The 21143-nt window shown below is 36.1% G+C and overlaps 26 non-coding genes across 26 annotated transcripts; all 26 read right to left on the bottom strand.

Moving 5' to 3' along the window:
• Positions 1-180: 180 nt before the first annotated feature.
• TRNAK-UUU (transfer RNA lysine (anticodon UUU)) lies at positions 181-253 on the bottom strand. Its single transcript has one exon. It is a non-coding gene; the product is annotated as a tRNA-Lys (tRNA).
• An 864-nt stretch (positions 254-1117) lies between these two features.
• On the bottom strand, positions 1118-1190 carry TRNAK-UUU (transfer RNA lysine (anticodon UUU)). The gene has a single exon. It is a non-coding gene; the product is annotated as a tRNA-Lys (tRNA).
• Positions 1191-2080: 890 nt separating this feature from the next.
• Positions 2081-2153, bottom strand: TRNAK-UUU (transfer RNA lysine (anticodon UUU)). Its single transcript has one exon. It is a non-coding gene; the product is annotated as a tRNA-Lys (tRNA).
• Positions 2154-3017: 864 nt separating this feature from the next.
• Positions 3018-3090, bottom strand: TRNAK-UUU (transfer RNA lysine (anticodon UUU)). Its single transcript has one exon. It is a non-coding gene; the product is annotated as a tRNA-Lys (tRNA).
• A 459-nt stretch (positions 3091-3549) lies between these two features.
• TRNAR-UCU (transfer RNA arginine (anticodon UCU)) lies at positions 3550-3640 on the bottom strand. Its single transcript is given in 2 exon segments — positions 3550-3585; positions 3604-3640. It is a non-coding gene; the product is annotated as a tRNA-Arg (tRNA).
• Positions 3641-3981: 341 nt separating this feature from the next.
• TRNAK-UUU (transfer RNA lysine (anticodon UUU)) lies at positions 3982-4054 on the bottom strand. The gene has a single exon. It is a non-coding gene; the product is annotated as a tRNA-Lys (tRNA).
• An 864-nt stretch (positions 4055-4918) lies between these two features.
• On the bottom strand, positions 4919-4991 carry TRNAK-UUU (transfer RNA lysine (anticodon UUU)). The gene has a single exon. It is a non-coding gene; the product is annotated as a tRNA-Lys (tRNA).
• Positions 4992-5450: 459 nt separating this feature from the next.
• TRNAR-UCU (transfer RNA arginine (anticodon UCU)) lies at positions 5451-5540 on the bottom strand. Its single transcript is given in 2 exon segments — positions 5451-5485; positions 5504-5540. It is a non-coding gene; the product is annotated as a tRNA-Arg (tRNA).
• A 341-nt stretch (positions 5541-5881) lies between these two features.
• Positions 5882-5954, bottom strand: TRNAK-UUU (transfer RNA lysine (anticodon UUU)). The gene has a single exon. It is a non-coding gene; the product is annotated as a tRNA-Lys (tRNA).
• An 864-nt stretch (positions 5955-6818) lies between these two features.
• On the bottom strand, positions 6819-6891 carry TRNAK-UUU (transfer RNA lysine (anticodon UUU)). Its single transcript has one exon. It is a non-coding gene; the product is annotated as a tRNA-Lys (tRNA).
• Positions 6892-7350: 459 nt separating this feature from the next.
• On the bottom strand, positions 7351-7441 carry TRNAR-UCU (transfer RNA arginine (anticodon UCU)). Its single transcript is given in 2 exon segments — positions 7351-7386; positions 7405-7441. It is a non-coding gene; the product is annotated as a tRNA-Arg (tRNA).
• A 1305-nt stretch (positions 7442-8746) lies between these two features.
• Positions 8747-8819, bottom strand: TRNAK-UUU (transfer RNA lysine (anticodon UUU)). The gene has a single exon. It is a non-coding gene; the product is annotated as a tRNA-Lys (tRNA).
• An 864-nt stretch (positions 8820-9683) lies between these two features.
• TRNAK-UUU (transfer RNA lysine (anticodon UUU)) lies at positions 9684-9756 on the bottom strand. Its single transcript has one exon. It is a non-coding gene; the product is annotated as a tRNA-Lys (tRNA).
• A 459-nt stretch (positions 9757-10215) lies between these two features.
• Positions 10216-10306, bottom strand: TRNAR-UCU (transfer RNA arginine (anticodon UCU)). The gene is given in 2 exon segments: positions 10216-10251; positions 10270-10306. It is a non-coding gene; the product is annotated as a tRNA-Arg (tRNA).
• Positions 10307-11179: 873 nt separating this feature from the next.
• On the bottom strand, positions 11180-11270 carry TRNAR-UCU (transfer RNA arginine (anticodon UCU)). Its single transcript is given in 2 exon segments — positions 11180-11215; positions 11234-11270. It is a non-coding gene; the product is annotated as a tRNA-Arg (tRNA).
• A 1277-nt stretch (positions 11271-12547) lies between these two features.
• TRNAK-UUU (transfer RNA lysine (anticodon UUU)) lies at positions 12548-12620 on the bottom strand. Its single transcript has one exon. It is a non-coding gene; the product is annotated as a tRNA-Lys (tRNA).
• Positions 12621-13079: 459 nt separating this feature from the next.
• TRNAR-UCU (transfer RNA arginine (anticodon UCU)) lies at positions 13080-13170 on the bottom strand. The gene is given in 2 exon segments: positions 13080-13115; positions 13134-13170. It is a non-coding gene; the product is annotated as a tRNA-Arg (tRNA).
• Positions 13171-13511: 341 nt separating this feature from the next.
• On the bottom strand, positions 13512-13584 carry TRNAK-UUU (transfer RNA lysine (anticodon UUU)). The gene has a single exon. It is a non-coding gene; the product is annotated as a tRNA-Lys (tRNA).
• An 864-nt stretch (positions 13585-14448) lies between these two features.
• On the bottom strand, positions 14449-14521 carry TRNAK-UUU (transfer RNA lysine (anticodon UUU)). Its single transcript has one exon. It is a non-coding gene; the product is annotated as a tRNA-Lys (tRNA).
• Positions 14522-14980: 459 nt separating this feature from the next.
• On the bottom strand, positions 14981-15071 carry TRNAR-UCU (transfer RNA arginine (anticodon UCU)). Its single transcript is given in 2 exon segments — positions 14981-15016; positions 15035-15071. It is a non-coding gene; the product is annotated as a tRNA-Arg (tRNA).
• Positions 15072-15944: 873 nt separating this feature from the next.
• TRNAR-UCU (transfer RNA arginine (anticodon UCU)) lies at positions 15945-16035 on the bottom strand. Its single transcript is given in 2 exon segments — positions 15945-15980; positions 15999-16035. It is a non-coding gene; the product is annotated as a tRNA-Arg (tRNA).
• A 1278-nt stretch (positions 16036-17313) lies between these two features.
• Positions 17314-17386, bottom strand: TRNAK-UUU (transfer RNA lysine (anticodon UUU)). The gene has a single exon. It is a non-coding gene; the product is annotated as a tRNA-Lys (tRNA).
• Positions 17387-17845: 459 nt separating this feature from the next.
• TRNAR-UCU (transfer RNA arginine (anticodon UCU)) lies at positions 17846-17936 on the bottom strand. Its single transcript is given in 2 exon segments — positions 17846-17881; positions 17900-17936. It is a non-coding gene; the product is annotated as a tRNA-Arg (tRNA).
• An 873-nt stretch (positions 17937-18809) lies between these two features.
• Positions 18810-18900, bottom strand: TRNAR-UCU (transfer RNA arginine (anticodon UCU)). Its single transcript is given in 2 exon segments — positions 18810-18845; positions 18864-18900. It is a non-coding gene; the product is annotated as a tRNA-Arg (tRNA).
• Positions 18901-20178: 1278 nt separating this feature from the next.
• Positions 20179-20251, bottom strand: TRNAK-UUU (transfer RNA lysine (anticodon UUU)). Its single transcript has one exon. It is a non-coding gene; the product is annotated as a tRNA-Lys (tRNA).
• A 459-nt stretch (positions 20252-20710) lies between these two features.
• On the bottom strand, positions 20711-20801 carry TRNAR-UCU (transfer RNA arginine (anticodon UCU)). Its single transcript is given in 2 exon segments — positions 20711-20746; positions 20765-20801. It is a non-coding gene; the product is annotated as a tRNA-Arg (tRNA).
• Positions 20802-21143: the final 342 nt, after the last annotated feature.

The raw sequence follows: 21143 nt of genomic DNA, 5'->3' as shown, positions 1-21143 counted from the left end.
GTAAGTCTGCATAAAACTTAAGTTTAGTGTATCGTCATCTGATATATGAGACAGATGGGTTTTTCACTTCTCCATGAAAGACGTTTTTTTTTAATTTTGGTAATGGAATATCTTATTCATCATGCAGTGGAACACAAAAAGAATGTACAATCAGAATACTTTTTCTTTAAAGTAGCCGACCGCCTGAACAGGGACTTGAACCCTGGACCCTCAGATTAAAAGTCTGATGCTCTACCGACTGAGCTATCCAGGCTCTGCAACACTGCAACTAAAAATCAGCTAAAAATGATGTGGACGCACACCAACCTACACTTTAATTCTTAATATGGTTACATATATTAGCAATCAAATATGTAGAGTTTAATAATTAATTGATATTTCAAGCATTTGAAATTTCAGCAGCACACGTAATCTATTTTAAATCCTGAAATTCGTTCTATCTCATTTTCGGCTGACTTAGAAATCATGTCTCTAAATTGACATTGTGAAATTAGTAAAAGGCCAAATACTATTACTAGGTACTAAATTACATGTCCAGCAGTATAACTGGAAATTTACTCTTGGGCATAGATTATGCAACATTTTCAAAGCAAACAGTGTCTGTTTAAATAGACTTTCTTTCACTGCCGTTTTGGTAAATGTCTCTGGTTATGCAGAAGCAGGCATTGTTTGTTACTGTTTCAATTAGTTATAAGATAAAGGAGGGATAAAACTGACCCAGCTAGTATTCCAACCCAAAGACTTTGAATGCTTTCTCTACATTCGCCTAGAACCCCAAGCCGCTATCCATTGCACCAGAGATCCAACCTGATTCAACAAGGTGAACAGAAATTCTCAAATAAAAAGATGAGCTATCAGCGGTTGACCAACTTTATAAAGTGATTTGGAAACTATAAGCAGGGTTCCATTTTGAACATTGAATTGGGGAAAAGATAATCAACATCTCAAACGACATGATACCGTTGCGGTAAGTCTTCTTAACTCTTGTCAAATGGTACACGACCGATGGGTATTTAATGGCTCCATTAAGAGTAACTTGCAATTACTCTAATGGGACTACTCGTTCATTGGATCCTGAAAAGAGCATGTCATTAGAGTACATTTTCTTTAAACAAACCGCCTGAACAGGGACTTGAACCCTGGACCCTCAGATTAAAAGTCTGATGCTCTACCGACTGAGCTATCCAGGCTCTGATACAGCAAACCTCAAAATCACCTAATCAAAATTTGGCAGTGTCCCAACTAACGCTATGTTTCTTAAGATGGTTACCTGAAGAAGGTACCAAACACACTAGAATATAATAATGAATTGATATTTCAAGCATTTGAAATTTCTTCAGTAAATGTAACCTTATTTTTAGTCCTGAAGTTGCTACTATCTCATTTTTTTGCTGACGTCAAATTCATATGTGTTTATTGACATGGTAAAATTAAGGAAGGGCCCAAAATCTTACTTCCGAGTAAATTATATTTTCATCAGTACAGCTGACAATTTCCTCTTCTGCATAGATTACCCAAATTGAACGGTGTCTCTTTAAAATAGACTTCCTTTTACTGACCTTTTTTAGCAAATGATTTTGGTGAAGCAGAAGCATGCATGCATCGCTTATAACTTCTTTAAATAGTTATGAAATAAACAGGGATAAAACTGACTCTGGTGGGATTCGAACCACAGCCTTTGAATACCTTCTTGACATTCACCTAGAAGTTCAATGCGCTATCCATTGCGCCACAGAGCCAATCTGCTTGAATGAGGTGCACAGATATTCAGAAATGAAATAATGAGCTTTGAGCTGTTGATCAACTTTATAAAGTTCATTGGATACTATAACCATGGCTATATCTTGAATATTGAATTGGGTAAAAGTTATTCACCGTGTCAAACTACATGATACAGTTGGTAAGTCTGCATACAACTTAAGTTTAGTGTATCGTCATCTGATATATGAGACAGATGGGTTTTTCACTTCTCCATGAAAGACGTTTTTTTTTAATTTTGGTAATGGAATATCTTATTCATCATGCAGTGGAACACAAAAAGAATGTACAATCAGAATACTTTTTCTTTAAAGTAGCCGACCGCCTGAACAGGGACTTGAACCCTGGACCCTCAGATTAAAAGTCTGATGCTCTACCGACTGAGCTATCCAGGCTCTGCAACACTGCAACTAAAAATCAGCTAAAAATGATGTGGACGCACACCAACCTACACTTTAATTCTTAATATGGTTACATATATTAGCAATCAAATATGTAGAGTTTAATAATTAATTGATATTTCAAGCATTTGAAATTTCAGCAGCACACGTAATCTATTTTAAATCCTGAAATTCGTTCTATCTCATTTTCGGCTGACTTAGAAATCATGTCTCTAAATTGACATTGTGAAATTAGTAAAAGGCCAAATACTATTACTAGGTACTAAATTACATGTCCAGCAGTATAACTGGAAATTTACTCTTGGGCATAGATTATGCAACATTTTCAAAGCAAACAGTGTCTGTTTAAATAGACTTTCTTTCACTGCCGTTTTGGTAAATGTCTCTGGTTATGCAGAAGCAGGCATTGTTTGTTACTGTTTCAATTAGTTATAAGATAAAGGAGGGATAAAACTGACCCAGCTAGTATTCCAACCCAAAGACTTTGAATGCTTTCTCTACATTCGCCTAGAACCCCAAGCCGCTATCCATTGCACCAGAGATCCAACCTGATTCAACAAGGTGAACAGAAATTCTCAAATAAAAAGATGAGCTATCAGCGGTTGACCAACTTTATAAAGTGATTTGGAAACTATAAGCAGGGTTCCATTTTGAACATTGAATTGGGGAAAAGATAATCAACATCTCAAACGACATGATACCGTTGCGGTAAGTCTTCTTAACTCTTGTCAAATGGTACACGACCGATGGGTATTTAATGGCTCCATTAAGAGTAACTTGCAATTACTCTAATGGGACTACTCGTTCATTGGATCCTGAAAAGAGCATGTCATTAGAGTACATTTTCTTTAAACAAACCGCCTGAACAGGGACTTGAACCCTGGACCCTCAGATTAAAAGTCTGATGCTCTACCGACTGAGCTATCCAGGCTCTGATACAGCAAACCTCAAAATCACCTAATCAAAATTTGGCAGTGTCCCAACTAACGCTATGTTTCTTAAGATGGTTACCTGAAGAAGGTACCAAACACACTAGAATATAATAATGAATTGATATTTCAAGCATTTGAAATTTCTTCAGTAAATGTAACCTTATTTTTAGTCCTGAAGTTGCTACTATCTCATTTTTTTGCTGACGTCAAATTCATATGTGTTTATTGACATGGTAAAATTAAGGAAGGGCCCAAAATCTTACTTCTGAGTAAATTATATTTTCATCAGTACAGCTGACAATTTCCTCTTCTGCATAGATTACTCAAATTGAACGGTGTCTCTTTAAAATAGACTTCCTTTTACTGACCTTTTTTAGCAAATGATTTTGGTGAAGCAGAAGCATGCATGCATCGCTTATAACTTCTTTAAATAGTTATGAAATAAACAGGGATAAAACTGACTCTGGTGGGATTCGAACCCACAGCCTTTGAATACCTTCTTGACATTCACCTAGAAGTCCAATGCGCTATCCATTGCGCCACAGAGCCAATCTGCTTGAATGAGGTGCACAGATATTCAGAAATGAAATAATGAGCTTTGAGCTGTTGATCAACTTTATAAAGTTCATTGGATACTATAACCATGGCTATATCTTGAATATTGAATTGGGTAAAAGTTATTCACCGTGTCAAACTACATGATACAGTTGGTAAGTCTGCATACAACTTAAGTTTAGTGTATCGTCATCTGATATATGAGACAGATGGGTTTTTCACTTCTCCATGAAAGACGTTTTTTTTTAATTTTGGTAATGGAATATCTTATTCATCATGCAGTGGAACACAAAAAGAATGTACAATCAGAATACTTTTTCTTTAAAGTAGCCGACCGCCTGAACAGGGACTTGAACCCTGGACCCTCAGATTAAAAGTCTGATGCTCTACCGACTGAGCTATCCAGGCTCTGCAACACTGCAACTAAAAATCAGCTAAAAATGATGTGGACGCACACCAACCTACACTTTAATTCTTAATATGGTTACATATATTAGCAATCAAATATGTAGAGTTTAATAATTAATTGATATTTCAAGCATTTGAAATTTCAGCAGCACACGTAATCTATTTTAAATCCTGAAATTCGTTCTATCTCATTTTCGGCTGACTTAGAAATCATGTCTCTAAATTGACATTGTGAAATTAGTAAAAGGCCAAATACTATTACTAGGTACTAAATTACATGTCCAGCAGTATAACTGGAAATTTACTCTTGGGCATAGATTATGCAACATTTTCAAAGCAAACAGTGTCTGTTTAAATAGACTTTCTTTCACTGCCGTTTTGGTAAATGTCTCTGGTTATGCAGAAGCAGGCATTGTTTGTTACTGTTTCAATTAGTTATAAGATAAAGGAGGGATAAAACTGACCCAGCTAGTATTCCAACCCAAAGACTTTGAATGCTTTCTCTACATTCGCCTAGAACCCCAAGCCGCTATCCATTGCACCAGAGATCCAACCTGATTCAACAAGGTGAACAGAAATTCTCAAATAAAAAGATGAGCTATCAGCGGTTGACCAACTTTATAAAGTGATTTGGAAACTATAAGCAGGGTTCCATTTTGAACATTGAATTGGGGAAAAGATAATCAACATCTCAAACGACATGATACCGTTGCGGTAAGTCTTCTTAACTCTTGTCAAATGGTACACGACCGATGGGTATTTAATGGCTCCATTAAGAGTAACTTGCAATTACTCTAATGGGACTACTCGTTCATTGGATCCTGAAAAGAGCATGTCATTAGAGTACATTTTCTTTAAACAAACCGCCTGAACAGGGACTTGAACCCTGGACCCTCAGATTAAAAGTCTGATGCTCTACCGACTGAGCTATCCAGGCTCTGATACAGCAAACCTCAAAATCACCTAATCAAAATTTGGCAGTGTCCCAACTAACGCTATGTTTCTTAAGATGGTTACCTGAAGAAGGTACCAAACACACTAGAATATAATAATGAATTGATATTTCAAGCATTTGAAATTTCTTCAGTAAATGTAACCTTATTTTTAGTCCTGAAGTTGCTACTATCTCATTTTTTTGCTGACGTCAAATTCATATGTGTTTATTGACATGGTAAAATTAAGGAAGGGCCCAAAATCTTACTTCCGAGTAAATTATATTTTCATCAGTACAGCTGACAATTTCCTCTTCTGCATAGATTACCCAAATTGAACGGTGTCTCTTTAAAATAGACTTCCTTTTACTGACCTTTTTTAGCAAATGATTTTGGTGAAGCAGAAGCATGCATGCATCGCTTATAACTTCTTTAAATAGTTATGAAATAAACAGGGATAAAACTGACTCTGGTGGGATTCGAACCACAGCCTTTGAATACCTTCTTGACATTCACCTAGAAGTCCAATGCGCTATCCATTGCGCCACAGAGCCAATCTGCTTGAATGAGGTGCACAGATATTCAGAAATGAAATAATGAGCTTTGAGCTGTTGATCAACTTTATAAAGTTCATTGGATACTATAACCATGGCTATATCTTGAATATTGAATTGGGTAAAAGTTATTCACCGTGTCAAACTACATGATACAGTTGGTAAGTCTGCATACAACTTAAGTTTAGTGTATCGTCATCTGATATATGAGACAGATGGGTTTTTCACTTCTCAATGAAAGACGTTTTTTTTTAATTTTGGTAATGGAATATCTTATTCATCATGCAGTGGAACACAAAAAGAATGTACAATCAGAATACTTTTTCTTTAAAGTAGCCGACCGCCTGAACAGGGACTTGAACCCTGGACCCTCAGATTAAAAGTCTGATGCTCTACCGACTGAGCTATCCAGGCTCTGCAACACTACAACTAAAAATCAGCTAAAAATGATGTGGACGCACACCAACCTACACTTTAATTCTTAATATGGTTACATATATTAGCAATCAAATATGTAGAGTTTAATAATTAATTGATATTTCAAGCATTTGAAATTTCAGCAGCACACGTAATCTATTTTAAATCCTGAAATTCGTTCTATCTCATTTTCGGCTGACTTAGAAATCATGTCTCTAAATTGACATTGTGAAATTAGTAAAAGGCCAAATACTATTACTAGGTACTAAATTACATGTCCAGCAGTATAACTGGAAATTTACTCTTGGGCATAGATTATGCAACATTTTCAAAGCAAACAGTGTCTGTTTAAATAGACTTTCTTTCACTGCCGTTTTGGTAAATGTCTCTGGTTATGCAGAAGCAGGCATTGTTTGTTACTGTTTCAATTAGTTATAAGATAAAGGAGGGATAAAACTGACCCAGCTAGTATTCCAACCCAAAGACTTTGAATGCTTTCTCTACATTCGCCTAGAACCCCAAGCCGCTATCCATTGCACCAGAGATCCAACCTGATTCAACAAGGTGAACAGAAATTCTCAAATAAAAAGATGAGCTATCAGCGGTTGACCAACTTTATAAAGTGATTTGGAAACTATAAGCAGGGTTCCATTTTGAACATTGAATTGGGGAAAAGATAATCAACATCTCAAACGACATGATACCGTTGCGGTAAGTCTTCTTAACTCTTGTCAAATGGTACACGACCGATGGGTATTTAATGGCTCCATTAAGAGTAACTTGCAATTACTCTAATGGGACTACTCGTTCATTGGATCCTGAAAAGAGCATGTCATTAGAGTACATTTTCTTTAAACAAACCGCCTGAACAGGGACTTGAACCCTGGACCCTCAGATTAAAAGTCTGATGCTCTACCGACTGAGCTATCCAGGCTCTGATACAGCAAACCTCAAAATCACCTAATCAAAATTTGGCAGTGTCCCAACTAACGCTATGTTTCTTAAGATGGTTACCTGAAGAAGGTACCAAATACACTAGAATATAATAATGAATTGATATTTCAAGCATTTGAAATTTCTTCAGTAAATGTAACCTTATTTTTAGTCCTGAAGTTGCTACTATCTCATTTTTTTGCTGACGTCAAATTCATATGTGTTTATTGACATGGTAAAATGAAGGAAGGGCCCAAAATCTTACTTCCGAGTAAATTATATTTTCATCAGTACAGCTGACAATTTCCTCTTCTGCATAGATTACCCAAATTGAACGGTGTCTCTTTAAAATAGACTTCCTTTTACTGACCTTTTTTAGCAAATGATTTTGGTGAAGCAGAAGCATGCATGCATCGCTTATAACTTCTTTAAATAGTTATGAAATACACAGGGATAAAACTGACTCTGGTGGGATTCGAACCCACAGCCTTTGAATACCTTCTTGACATTCACCTAGAAGTCCAATGCGCTATCCATTGCGCCACAGAGCCAATCTGCTTGAGTGAGGTGCACAGATATTCAGAAATGAAATAATGAGCTTTGAGCTGTTGATCAACTTTATAAAGTTCATTGGATACTATAACCATGGCTATATTTTGAATATTGAATTGGGTAAAAGTTATTCACCGTGTCAAACTACATGATACAGTTGGTAAGTCTGCATACAACTTAAGTTTAGTGTATCATCATCTGATATATGAGACAGATGGGTTTTTCACTTCTCCATGAAAGACATTTTTTTTTAATTTTGGTAATGGAATATCTTATTCATCATGCAGTGGAACACAAAAAGAATGTACAATCAGAATACTTTTTCTTTAAAGTAGCCTACCGCCTGAACGGGAACTTGAACCCTGGACCCTCAGATTAAAAGTCTGATGCTCTACCGACTGAGCTATCCAGGCTCTGATACAGCAAACCTCAAAATCACCTAATCAAAATTTGGCAGCGTCCCAACTAACGCTATGTTTCTTAAGATGGTTACCTGAAGAAGGTACCAAATACACTAGAATATAATAATGAATTGATATTTCAAGCATTTGAAATTTCTTCAGTAAATGTAACCTTATTTTTAGTCCTGAAGTTGCTACTATCTCATTTTTTTGCTGACGTCAAATTCATATGTGTTTATTGACATGGTAAAATTAAGGAAGGGCCCAAAATCTTACTTCCGAGTAAATTATATTTTCATCAGTACAGCTGACAATTTCCTCTTCTGCATAGATTACCCAAATTGAACGGTGTCTCTTTAAAATAGACTTCCTTTTACTGACCTTTTTTAGCAAATGATTTTGGTGAAGCAGAAGCATGCATGCATCGCTTATAACTTTTTTAAATAGTTATGAAATAAACAGGGATAAAACTGACTCTGGGGGTATTGGAACCCACAGCCTTTGAATACCTTCTTGACATTCACCTAGAAGTCCAATGCGCTATCCATTGCGCCACAGAGCCAATCTGCTTGAGTGAGGTGCACAGATATTCAGAAATGAAATAATGAGCTTTGAGCTGTTGATCAACTTTATAAAGTTCATTGGATACTATAACCATGGCTATATTTTGAATATTGAATTGGGTAAAAGTTATTCACCGTGTCAAACTACATGATACAGTTGGTAAGTCTGCATAAAACTTAAGTTTAGTGTATCGTCATCTGATATATGAGACAGATGGGTTTTTCACTTCTCCATGAAAGACGTTTTTTTTTAATTTTGGTAATGGAATATCTTATTCATCATGCAGTGGAACACAAAAAGAATGTACAATCAGAATACTTTTTCTTTAAAGTAGCCGACCGCCTGAACAGGGACTTGAACCCTGGACCCTCAGATTAAAAGTCTGATGCTCTACCGACTGAGCTATCCAGGCTCTGCAACACTGCAACTAAAAATCAGCTAAAAATGATGTGGACGCACACCAACCTACACTTTAATTCTTAATATGGTTACATATATTAGCAATCAAATATGTAGAGTTTAATAATTAATTGATATTTCAAGCATTTGAAATTTCAGCAGCACACGTAATCTATTTTAAATCCTGAAATTCGTTCTATCTCATTTTCGGCTGACTTAGAAATCATGTCTCTAAATTGACATTGTGAAATTAGTAAAAGGCCAAATACTATTACTAGGTACTAAATTACATGTCCAGCAGTATAACTGGAAATTTACTCTTGGGCATAGATTATGCAACATTTTCAAAGCAAACAGTGTCTGTTTAAATAGACTTTCTTTCACTGCCGTTTTGGTAAATGTCTCTGGTTATGCAGAAGCAGGCATTGTTTGTTACTGTTTCAATTAGTTATAAGATAAAGGAGGGATAAAACTGACCCAGCTAGTATTCCAACCCAAAGACTTTGAATGCTTTCTCTACATTCGCCTAGAACCCCAAGCCGCTATCCATTGCACCAGAGATCCAACCTGATTCAACAAGGTGAACAGAAATTCTCAAATAAAAAGATGAGCTATCAGCGGTTGACCAACTTTATAAAGTGATTTGGAAACTATAAGCAGGGTTCCATTTTGAACATTGAATTGGGGAAAAGATAATCAACATCTCAAACGACATGATACCGTTGCGGTAAGTCTTCTTAACTCTTGTCAAATGGTACACGACCGATGGGTATTTAATGGCTCCATTAAGAGTAACTTGCAATTACTCTAATGGGACTACTCGTTCATTGGATCCTGAAAAGAGCATGTCATTAGAGTACATTTTCTTTAAACAAACCGCCTGAACAGGGACTTGAACCCTGGACCCTCAGATTAAAAGTCTGATGCTCTACCGACTGAGCTATCCAGGCTCTGATACAGCAAACCTCAAAATCACCTAATCAAAATTTGGCAGTGTCCCAACTAACGCTATGTTTCTTAAGATGGTTACCTGAAGAAGGTACCAAATACACTAGAATATAATAATGAATTGATATTTCAAGCATTTGAAATTTCTTCAGTAAATGTAACCTTATTTTTAGTCCTGAAGTTGCTACTATCTCATTTTTTTGCTGACGTCAAATTCATATGTGTTTATTGACATGGTAAAATGAAGGAAGGGCCCAAAATCTTACTTCCGAGTAAATTATATTTTCATCAGTACAGCTGACAATTTCCTCTTCTGCATAGATTACCCAAATTGAACGGTGTCTCTTTAAAATAGACTTCCTTTTACTGACCTTTTTTAGCAAATGATTTTGGTGAAGCAGAAGCATGCATGCATCGCTTATAACTTCTTTAAATAGTTATGAAATACACAGGGATAAAACTGACTCTGGTGGGATTCGAACCCACAGCCTTTGAATACCTTCTTGACATTCACCTAGAAGTCCAATGCGCTATCCATTGCGCCACAGAGCCAATCTGCTTGAGTGAGGTGCACAGATATTCAGAAATGAAATAATGAGCTTTGAGCTGTTGATCAACTTTATAAAGTTCATTGGATACTATAACCATGGCTATATTTTGAATATTGAATTGGGTAAAAGTTATTCACCGTGTCAAACTACATGATACAGTTGGTAAGTCTGCATACAACTTAAGTTTAGTGTATCATCATCTGATATATGAGACAGATGGGTTTTTCACTTCTCCATGAAAGACATTTTTTTTTAATTTTGGTAATGGAATATCTTATTCATCATGCAGTGGAACACAAAAAGAATGTACAATCAGAATACTTTTTCTTTAAAGTAGCCTACCGCCTGAACGGGAACTTGAACCCTGGACCCTCAGATTAAAAGTCTGATGCTCTACCGACTGAGCTATCCAGGCTCTGATACAGCAAACCTCAAAATCACCTAATCAAAATTTGGCAGCGTCCCAACTAACGCTATGTTTCTTAAGATGGTTACCTGAAGAAGGTACCAAATACACTAGAATATAATAATGAATTGATATTTCAAGCATTTGAAATTTCTTCAGTAAATGTAACCTTATTTTTAGTCCTGAAGTTGCTACTATCTCATTTTTTTGCTGACGTCAAATTCATATGTGTTTATTGACATGGTAAAATTAAGGAAGGGCCCAAAATCTTACTTCCGAGTAAATTATATTTTCATCAGTACAGCTGACAATTTCCTCTTCTGCATAGATTACCCAAATTGAACGGTGTCTCTTTAATATAGACTTCCTTTTACTGACCTTTTTTAGCAAATGATTTTGGTGAAGCAGAAGCATGCATGCATCGCTTATAACTTCTTTAAATAGTTATGAAATAAACAGGGATAAAACTGACTCTGGTGGGATTCGAACCCACAGCCTTTGAATACCTTCTTGACATTCACCTAGAAGTCCAATGCGCTATCCATTGCGCCACAGAGCCAATCTGCTTGAGTGAGGTGCACAGATATTCAGAAATGAAATAATGAGCTTTGAGCTGTTGATCAACTTTATAAAGTTCATTGGATACTATAACCATGGCTATATTTTGAATATTGAATTGGGTAAAAGTTATTCACCGTGTCAAACTACATGATACAGTTGGTAAGTCTGCATAAAACTTAAGTTTAGTGTATCGTCATCTGATATATGAGACAGATGGGTTTTTCACTTCTCCATGAAAGACGTTTTTTTTTAATTTTGGTAATGGAATATCTTATTCATCATGCAGTGGAACACAAAAAGAATGTACAATCAGAATACTTTTTCTTTAAAGTAGCCGACCGCCTGAAGAGGGACTTGAACCCTGGACCCTCAGATTAAAAGTCTGATGCTCTACCGACAGAGCTATCCAGGCTCTGCAACACTGCAACTAAAAATCAGCTAAAAATGATGTGGACGCACACCAACCTACACTTTAATTCTTAATATGGTTACATATATTAGCAATCAAATATGTAGAGTTTAATAATTAATTGATATTTCAAGCATTTGAAATTTCAGCAGCACACGTAATCTATTTTAAATCCTGAAATTCGTTCTATCTCATTTTCGGCTGACTTAGAAATCATGTCTCTAAATTGACATTGTGAAATTAGTAAAAGGCCAAATACTATTACTAGGTACTAAATTACATGTCCAGCAGTATAACTGGAAATTTACTCTTGGGCATAGATTATGCAACATTTTCAAAGCAAACAGTGTCTGTTTAAATAGACTTTCTTTCACTGCCGTTTTGGTAAATGTCTCTGGTTATGCAGAAGCAGGCATTGTTTGTTACTGTTTCAATTAGTTATAAGATAAAGGAGGGATAAAACTGACCCAGCTAGTATTCCAACCCAAAGACTTTGAATGCTTTCTCTACATTCGCCTAGAACCCCAAGCCGCTATCCATTGCACCAGAGATCCAACCTGATTCAACAAGGTGAACAGAAATTCTCAAATAAAAAGATGAGCTATCAGCGGTTGACCAACTTTATAAAGTGATTTGGAAACTATAAGCAGGGTTCCATTTTGAACATTGAATTGGGGAAAAGATAATCAACATCTCAAACGACATGATACCGTTGCGGTAAGTCTTCTTAACTCTTGTCAAATGGTACACGACCGATGGGTATTTAATGGCTCCATTAAGAGTAACTTGCAATTACTCTATGGGACTACTCGTTCATTGGATCCTGAAAAGAGCATGTCATTAGAGTACATTTTCTTTAAACAAACCGCCTGAACAGGGACTTGAACCCTGGACCCTCAGATTAAAAGTCTGATGCTCTACCGACTGAGCTATCCAGGCTCTGATACAGCAAACCTCAAAATCACCTAATCAAAATTTGGCAGTGTCCCAACTAACGCTATGTTTCTTAAGATGGTTACCTGAAGAAGGTACCAAATACACTAGAATATAATAATGAATTGATATTTCAAGCATTTGAAATTTCTTCAGTAAATGTAACCTTATTTTTAGTCCTGAAGTTGCTACTATCTCATTTTTTTGCTGACGTCAAATTCATATGTGTTTATTGACATGGTAAAATTAAGGAAGGGCCCAAAATCTTACTTCCGAGTAAATTATATTTTCATCAGTACAGCTGACAATTTCCTCTTCTGCATAGATTACCCAAATTGAACGGTGTCTCTTTAAAATAGACTTCCTTTTACTGACCTTTTTTAGCAAATGATTTTGGTGAAGCAGAAGCATGCATGCATCGCTTATAACTTCTTTAAATAGTTATGAAATAAACAGGGATAAAACTGACTCTGGTGGGATTCGAACCCACAGCCTTTGAATACCTTCTTGACATTCACCTAGAAGTCCAATGCGCTATCCATTGCGCCACAGAGCCAATCTGCTTGAATGAGGTGCACAGATATTCAGAAATGAAATAATGAGCTTTGAGCTGTTGATCAACTTTATAAAGTTCATTGGATACTATAACCATGGCTATATCTTGAATATTGAATTGGGTAAAAGTTATTCACCGTGTCAAACTACATGATACAGTTGGTAAGTCTGCATACAACTTAAGTTTAGTGTATCGTCATCTGATATATGAGACAGATGGGTTTTTCACTTCTCCATGAAAGACGTTTTTTTTTAATTTTGGTAATGGAATATCTTATTCATCATGCAGTGGAACACAAAAAGAATGTACAATCAGAATACTTTTTCTTTAAAGTAGCCGACCGCCTGAACAGGGACTTGAACCCTGGACCCTCAGATTAAAAGTCTGATGCTCTACCGACTGAGCTATCCAGGCTCTGCAACACTGCAACTAAAAATCAGCTAAAAATGATGTGGACGCACACCAACCTACACTTTAATTCTTAATATGGTTACATATATTAGCAATCAAATATGTAGAGTTTAATAATTAATTGATATTTCAAGCATTTGAAATTTCAGCAGCACACGTAATCTATTTTAAATCCTGAAATTCGTTCTATCTCATTTTCGGCTGACTTAGAAATCATGTCTCTAAATTGACATTGTGAAATTAGTAAAAGGCCAAATACTATTACTAGGTACTAAATTACATGTCCAGCAGTATAACTGGAAATTTACTCTTGGGCATAGATTATGCAACATTTTCAAAGCAAACAGTGTCTGTTTAAATAGACTTTCTTTCACTGCCGTTTTGGTAAATGTCTCTGGTTATGCAGAAGCAGGCATTGTTTGTTACTGTTTCAATTAGTTATAAGATAAAGGAGGGATAAAACTGACCCAGCTAGTATTCCAACCCAAAGACTTTGAATGCTTTCTCTACATTCGCCTAGAACCCCAAGCCGCTATCCATTGCACCAGAGATCCAACCTGATTCAACAAGGTGAACAGAAATTCTCAAATAAAAAGATGAGCTATCAGCGGTTGACCAACTTTATAAAGTGATTTGGAAACTATAAGCAGGGTTCCATTTTGAACATTGAATTGGGGAAAAGATAATCAACATCTCAAACGACATGATACCGTTGCGGTAAGTCTTCTTAACTCTTGTCAAATGGTACACGACCGATGGGTATTTAATGGCTCCATTAAGAGTAACTTGCAATTACTCTAATGGGACTACTCGTTCATTGGATCCTGAAAAGAGCATGTCATTAGAGTACATTTTCTTTAAACAAACCGCCTGAACAGGGACTTGAACCCTGGACCCTCAGATTAAAAGTCTGATGCTCTACCGACTGAGCTATCCAGGCTCTGATACAGCAAACCTCAAAATCACCTAATCAAAATTTGGCAGTGTCCCAACTAACGCTATGTTTCTTAAGATGGTTACCTGAAGAAGGTACCAAACACACTAGAATATAATAATGAATTGATATTTCAAGCATTTGAAATTTCTTCAGTAAATGTAACCTTATTTTTAGTCCTGAAGTTGCTACTATCTCATTTTTTTGCTGACGTCAAATTCATATGTGTTTATTGACATGGTAAAATTAAGGAAGGGCCCAAAATCTTACTTCCGAGTAAATTATATTTTCATCAGTACAGCTGACAATTTCCTCTTCTGCATAGATTACCCAAATTGAACGGTGTCTCTTTAAAATAGACTTCCTTTTACTGACCTTTTTTAGCAAATGATTTTGGTGAAGCAGAAGCATGCATGCATCGCTTATAACTTCTTTAAATAGTTATGAAATAAACAGGGATAAAACTGACTCTGGTGGGATTCGAACCCACAGCCTTTGAATACCTTCTTGACATTCACCTAGAAGTCCAATGCGCTATCCATTGCGCCACAGAGCCAATCTGCTTGAATGAGGTGCACAGATATTCAGAAATGAAATAATGAGCTTTGAGCTGTTGATCAACTTTATAAAGTTCATTGGATACTATAACCATGGCTATATCTTGAATATTGAATTGGGTAAAAGTTATTCACCGTGTCAAACTACATGATACAGTTGGTAAGTCTGCATACAACTTAAGTTTAGTGTATCGTCATCTGATATATGAGACAGATGGGTTTTTCACTTCTCCATGAAAGACGTTTTTTTTTAATTTTGGTAATGGAATATCTTATTCATCATGCAGTGGAACACAAAAAGAATGTACAATCAGAATACTTTTTCTTTAAAGTAGCCTACCGCCTGAACGGGAACTTGAACCCTGGACCCTCAGATTAAAAGTCTGATGCTCTACCGACTGAGCTATCCAGGCTCTGATACAGCAAACCTCAAAATCACCTAATCAAAATTTGGCAGCGTCCCAACTAACGCTATGTTTCTTAAGATGGTTACCTGAAGAAGGTACCAAATACACTAGAATATAATAATGAATTGATATTTCAAGCATTTGAAATTTCTTCAGTAAATGTAACCTTATTTTTAGTCCTGAAGTTGCTACTATCTCATTTTTTTGCTGACGTCAAATTCATATGTGTTTATTGACATGGTAAAATTAAGGAAGGGCCCAAAATCTTACTTCCGAGTAAATTATATTTTCATCAGTACAGCTGACAATTTCCTCTTCTGCATAGATTACCCAAATTGAACGGTGTCTCTTTAAAATAGACTTCCTTTTACTGACCTTTTTTAGCAAATGATTTTGGTGAAGCAGAAGCATGCATGCATCGCTTATAACTTCTTTAAATAGTTATGAAATAAACAGGGATAAAACTGACTCTGGTGGGATTCGAACCCACAGCCTTTGAATACCTTCTTGACATTCACCTAGAAGTCCAATGCGCTATCCATTGCGCCACAGAGCCAATCTGCTTGAGTGAGGTGCACAGATATTCAGAAATGAAATAATGAGCTTTGAGCTGTTGATCAACTTTATAAAGTTCATTGGATACTATAACCATGGCTATATTTTGAATATTGAATTGGGTAAAAGTTATTCACCGTGTCAAACTACATGATACAGTTGGTAAGTCTGCATAAAACTTAAGTTTAGTGTATCGTCATCTGATATATGAGACAGATGGGTTTTTCACTTCTCCATGAAAGACGTTTTTTTTTAATTTTGGTAATGGAATATCTTATTCATCATGCAGTGGAACACAAAAAGAATGTACAATCAGAATACTTTTTCTTTAAAGTAGCCGACCGCCTGAAGAGGGACTTGAACCCTGGACCCTCAGATTAAAAGTCTGATGCTCTACCGACAGAGCTATCCAGGCTCTGCAACACTGCAACTAAAAATCAGCTAAAAATGATGTGGACGCACACCAACCTACACTTTAATTCTTAATATGGTTACATATATTAGCAATCAAATATGTAGAGTTTAATAATTAATTGATATTTCAAGCATTTGAAATTTCAGCAGCACACGTAATCTATTTTAAATCCTGAAATTCGTTCTATCTCATTTTCGGCTGACTTAGAAATCATGTCTCTAAATTGACATTGTGAAATTAGTAAAAGGCCAAATACTATTACTAGGTACTAAATTACATGTCCAGCAGTATAACTGGAAATTTACTCTTGGGCATAGATTATGCAACATTTTCAAAGCAAACAGTGTCTGTTTAAATAGACTTTCTTTCACTGCCGTTTTGGTAAATGTCTCTGGTTATGCAGAAGCAGGCATTGTTTGTTACTGTTTCAATTAGTTATAAGATAAAGGAGGGATAAAACTGACCCAGCTAGTATTCCAACCCAAAGACTTTGAATGCTTTCTCTACATTCGCCTAGAACCCCAAGCCGCTATCCATTGCACCAGAGATCCAACCTGATTCAACAAGGTGAACAGAAATTCTCAAATAAAAAGATGAGCTATCAGCGGTTGACCAACTTTATAAAGTGATTTGGAAACTATAAGCAGGGTTCCATTTTGAACATTGAATTGGGGAAAAGATAATCAACATCTCAAACGACATGATACCGTTGCGGTAAGTCTTCTTAACTCTTGTCAAATGGTACACGACCGATGGGTATTTAATGGTTCCATTAAGAGTAACTTGCAATTACTCTAATGGGACTACTCGTTCATTGGATCCTGAAAAGAGCATGTCATTAGAGTACATTTTCTTTAAACAAACCGCCTGAACAGGGACTTGAACCCTGGACCCTCAGATTAAAAGTCTGATGCTCTACCGACTGAGCTATCCAGGCTCTGATACAGCAAACCTCAAAATCACCTAATCAAAATTTGGCAGTGTCCCAACTAACGCTATGTTTCTTAAGATGGTTACCTGAAGAAGGTACCAAATACACTAGAATATAATAATGAATTGATATTTCAAGCATTTGAAATTTCTTCAGTAAATGTAACCTTATTTTTAGTCCTGAAGTTGCTACTATCTCATTTTTTTGCTGACGTCAAATTCATATGTGTTTATTGACATGGTAAAATTAAGGAAGGGCCCAAAATCTTACTTCCGAGTAAATTATATTTTCATCAGTACAGCTGACAATTTCCTCTTCTGCATAGATTACCCAAATTGAACGGTGTCTCTTTAAAATAGACTTCCTTTTACTGACCTTTTTTAGCAAATGATTTTGGTGAAGCAGAAGCATGCATGCATCGCTTATAACTTCTTTAAATAGTTATGAAATAAACAGGGATAAAACTGACTCTGGTGGGATTCGAACCCACAGCCTTTGAATACCTTCTTGACATTCACCTAGAAGTCCAATGCGCTATCCATTGCGCCACAGAGCCAATCTGCTTGAATGAGGTGCACAGATATTCAGAAATGAAATAATGAGCTTTGAGCTGTTGATCAACTTTATAAAGTTCATTGGATACTATAACCATGGCTATATCTTGAATATTGAATTGGGTAAAAGTTATTCACCGTGTCAAACTACATGATACAGTTGGTAAGTCTGCATACAACTTAAGTTTAGTGTATCATCATCTGATATATGAGACAGATGGGTTTTTCACTTCTCCATGAAAGACATTTTTTTTTAATTTTGGTAATGGAATATCTTATTCATCATGCAGTGGAACACAAAAAGAATGTACAATCAGAATACTTTTTCTTTAAAGTAGCCTACCGCCTGAACGGGGACTTGAACCCTGGACCCTCAGATTAAAAGTCTGATGCTCTACCGACTGAGCTATCCAGGCTCTGATACAGCAAACCTCAAAATCACCTAATCAAAATTTGGCAGTGTCCCAACTAACGCTATGTTTCTTAAGATGGTTACCTGAAGAAGGTACCAAATACACTAGAATATAATAATGAATTGATATTTCAAGCATTTGAAATTTCTTCAGTAAATGTAACCTTATTTTTAGTCCTGAAGTTGCTACTATCTCATTTTTTTGCTGACGTCAAATTCATATGTGTTTATTGACATGGTAAAATTAAGGAAGGGCCCAAAATCTTACTTCCGAGTAAATTATATTTTCATCAGTACAGCTGACAATTTCCTCTTCTGCATAGATTACCCAAATTGAACGGTGTCTCTTTAAAATAGACTTCCTTTTACTGACCTTTTTTAGCAAATGATTTTGGTGAAGCAGAAGCATGCATGCATCGCTTATAACTTCTTTAAATAGTTATGAAATAAACAGGGATAAAACTGACTCTGGTGGGATTCGAACCCACAGCCTTTGAATACCTTCTTGACATTCACCTAGAAGTCCAATGCGCTATCCATTGCGCCACAGAGCCAATCTGCTTGAGTGAGGTGCACAGATATTCAGAAATGAAATAATGAGCTTTGAGCTGTTGATCAACTTTATAAAGTTCATTGGATACTATAACCATGGCTATATTTTGAATATTGAATTGGGTAAAAGTTATTCACCGTGTCAAACTACATGATACAGTTGGTAAGTCTGCATAAAACTTAAGTTTAGTGTATCGTCATCTGATATATGAGACAGATGGGTTTTTCACTTCTCCATGAAAGACGTTTTTTTTTAATTTTGGTAATGGAATATCTTATTCATCATGCAGTGGAACACAAAAAGAATGTACAATCAGAATACTTTTTCTTTAAAGTAGCCGACCGCCTGAAGAGGGACTTGAACCCTGGACCCTCAGATTAAAAGTCTGATGCTCTACCGACAGAGCTATCCAGGCTCTGCAACACTGCAACTAAAAATCAGCTAAAAATGATGTGGACGCACACCAACCTACACTTTAATTCTTAATATGGTTACATATATTAGCAATCAAATATGTAGAGTTTAATAATTAATTGATATTTCAAGCATTTGAAATTTCAGCAGCACACGTAATCTATTTTAAATCCTGAAATTCGTTCTATCTCATTTTCGGCTGACTTAGAAATCATGTCTCTAAATTGACATTGTGAAATTAGTAAAAGGCCAAATACTATTACTAGGTACTAAATTACATGTCCAGCAGTATAACTGGAAATTTACTCTTGGGCATAGATTATGCAACATTTTCAAAGCAAACAGTGTCTGTTTAAATAGACTTTCTTTCACTGCCGTTTTGGTAAATGTCTCTGGTTATGCAGAAGCAGGCATTGTTTGTTACTGTTTCAATTAGTTATAAGATAAAGGAGGGATAAAACTGACCCAGCTAGTATTCCAACCCAAAGACTTTGAATGCTTTCTCTACATTCGCCTAGAACCCCAAGCCGCTATCCATTGCACCAGAGATCCAACCTGATTCAACAAGGTGAACAGAAATTCTCAAATAAAAAGATGAGCTATCAGCGGTTGACCAACTTTATAAAGTGATTTGGAAACTATAAGCAGGGTTCCATTTTGAACATTGAATTGGGGAAAAGATAATCAACATCTCAAACGACATGATACCGTTGCGGTAAGTCTTCTTAACTCTTGTCAAATGGTACACGACCGATGGGTATTTAATGGCTCCATTAAGAGTAACTTGCAATTACTCTAATGGGACTACTCGTTCATTGGATCCTGAAAAGAGCATGTCATTAGAGTACATTTTCTTTAAACAAACCGCCTGAACAGGGACTTGAACCCTGGACCCTCAGATTAAAAGTCTGATGCTCTACCGACTGAGCTATCCAGGCTCTGATACAGCAAACCTCAAAATCACCTAATCAAAATTTGGCAGTGTCCCAACTAACGCTATGTTTCTTAAGATGGTTACCTGAAGAAGGTACCAAATACACTAGAATATAATAATGAATTGATATTTCAAGCATTTGAAATTTCTTCAGTAAATGTAACCTTATTTTTAGTCCTGAAGTTGCTACTATCTCATTTTTTTGCTGACGTCAAATTCATATGTGTTTATTGACATGGTAAAATTAAGGAAGGGCCCAAAATCTTACTTCCGAGTAAATTATATTTTCATCAGTACAGCTGACAATTTCCTCTTCTGCATAGATTACCCAAATTGAACGGTGTCTCTTTAAAATAGACTTCCTTTTACTGACCTTTTTTAGCAAATGATTTTGGTGAAGCAGAAGCATGCATGCATCGCTTATAACTTCTTTAAATAGTTATGAAATAAACAGGGATAAAACTGACTCTGGTGGGATTCGAACCCACAGCCTTTGAATACCTTCTTGACATTCACCTAGAAGTCCAATGCGCTATCCATTGCGCCACAGAGCCAATCTGCTTGAATGAGGTGCACAGATATTCAGAAATGAAATAATGAGCTTTGAGCTGTTGATCAACTTTATAAAGTTCATTGGATACTATAACCATGGCTATATCTTGAATATTGAATTGGGTAAAAGTTATTCACCGTGTCAAACTACATGATACAGTTGGTAAGTCTGCATACAACTTAAGTTTAGTGTATCATCATCTGATATATGAGACAGATGGGTTTTTCACTTCTCCATGAAAGACATTTTTTTTTAATTTTGGTAATGGAATATCTTATTCATCATGCAGTGGAACACAAAAAGAATGTACAATCAGAATACTTTTTCTTTAAAGTAGCCTACC

The sequence above is a fragment of the Triturus cristatus genome, chromosome 4_1, assembly GCF_964204655.1.
Source record: "Triturus cristatus chromosome 4_1, aTriCri1.1, whole genome shotgun sequence".
Classification (NCBI taxonomy): Eukaryota; Metazoa; Chordata; class Amphibia; order Caudata; family Salamandridae; genus Triturus; species Triturus cristatus.
This window is presented reverse-complemented; position numbering and strand designations above follow the sequence as displayed.